The sequence below is a fragment of the Austrofundulus limnaeus genome, unplaced genomic scaffold (genome assembly GCF_001266775.1).
Source record: "Austrofundulus limnaeus strain Quisiro unplaced genomic scaffold, Austrofundulus_limnaeus-1.0 Scaffold35, whole genome shotgun sequence".
Lineage (NCBI taxonomy): Eukaryota > Metazoa > Chordata > Actinopteri > Cyprinodontiformes > Rivulidae > Austrofundulus > Austrofundulus limnaeus.
In genome coordinates, this window is record NW_013952437.1 from 2,800,202 (window position 1) to 2,801,438 (window position 1,237).

Sequence of the window (1,237 nt, forward strand, 5' to 3'; positions counted from 1 at the left end):
TTAAATTCCAGTGAAATATATTTATGTTTGTGGTTGTAATGTGACAAAATATGGAAAAGTTCAAGGGGTATGAATACTTTTGCAAACCACTGTATGTTCCTCATGGGGAACCAATCACATCTGTAGCTCACATCTAGGATACATTTGGAATTACATCATCTTCATTAACGGTCACRAGCTGAGCTCCCACCAACATTTCAAACAAATGGTAAATGGACGGAACTTATAGAGCATTTTATCAAGTCCCTACAGATCTCAAAGCACTTTACACTTACAGACATTCACCCATTCACACACTGATGGTGGTAAGCTACATTRTAGCCAAAGCTGCCCTGGGGCACACTGACAGAAACGAGGCTGCCATGCACTGGTGCCACTGGACCCTCTGACCCCCATAGGCAAGGCAGGTGAAGTGTCTTGCCCAAGGACACAACGGCAGAACCCAGCAATGGAGACGATTGAAGAGAATAGAGAAACCAGCACACCCATGATCATATCTCAGCTCTATGTTTGAGGTTTTAGGACTGAAAAATAGTTCCGATCAGTTTAAACATCTTATGAGTTCACTACTGATAAACTACATTTGTGCATTTAAGAACTCATCCCTCACTTTATTGCATTTTTATGCTGAAGTCTCTACAGGTGGTGTAGAATTTGTAGCAGAGTGGTTCTACAACCCCTGGCTGAAATTATGGAATCACCGGCCTCAGAGGATGCTTATTCAGTTGTTTAAATTTGTACAAAAAAAGCAGATAACAGACATGACGCAAAACTAAAGTCATTTCAAATGGCAACTTTCTGGCTTTAAGAAAGACTAAAAAAAATCAATAAAAAGTTGTGATGGTCAGTAACAGTTACATTTTTTGGGCCAAGCAGGGGGGAAAAATATGTAATCACTCAATTCTGAGGAAAAAATTATGGAATCATGAAAAACAAAGAAACAAAAAACAAACACTATAACATCACTAGTATTTTGTTGAACCACCTCTTGCTTTTCTAACARCTGCAGTCTCTGAGGCACGGACTTAATGAGAGACAAACAGACCTCTTCATCAATCTGGCTCCAACTTTCTCTGATTGCTGCCAGATCAGCTTTGCAGGTTGGAGCCTTGTCATGGACAATTTTCTTCAACTTCCACCAAAGATTTTYAGTTGGATTGAGATCTGGGGTCTCATTTATAAAGGATTGCGTGGAAACCATACTAAAAGTGAACGTACGGCCAAAAGGCGGAAATGG

General features: G+C 40.1%; 1 protein-coding gene across 1 annotated transcript in view; it reads right to left on the reverse strand.

Moving 5' to 3' along the window:
• The window catches only part of LOC106516191 (ras association domain-containing protein 1), a 15,641-nt gene that overhangs the window by 4,964 nt on the left and 9,440 nt on the right, over positions 1–1,237 (reverse strand). The gene's annotated exons all lie outside the window — the stretch shown is intronic.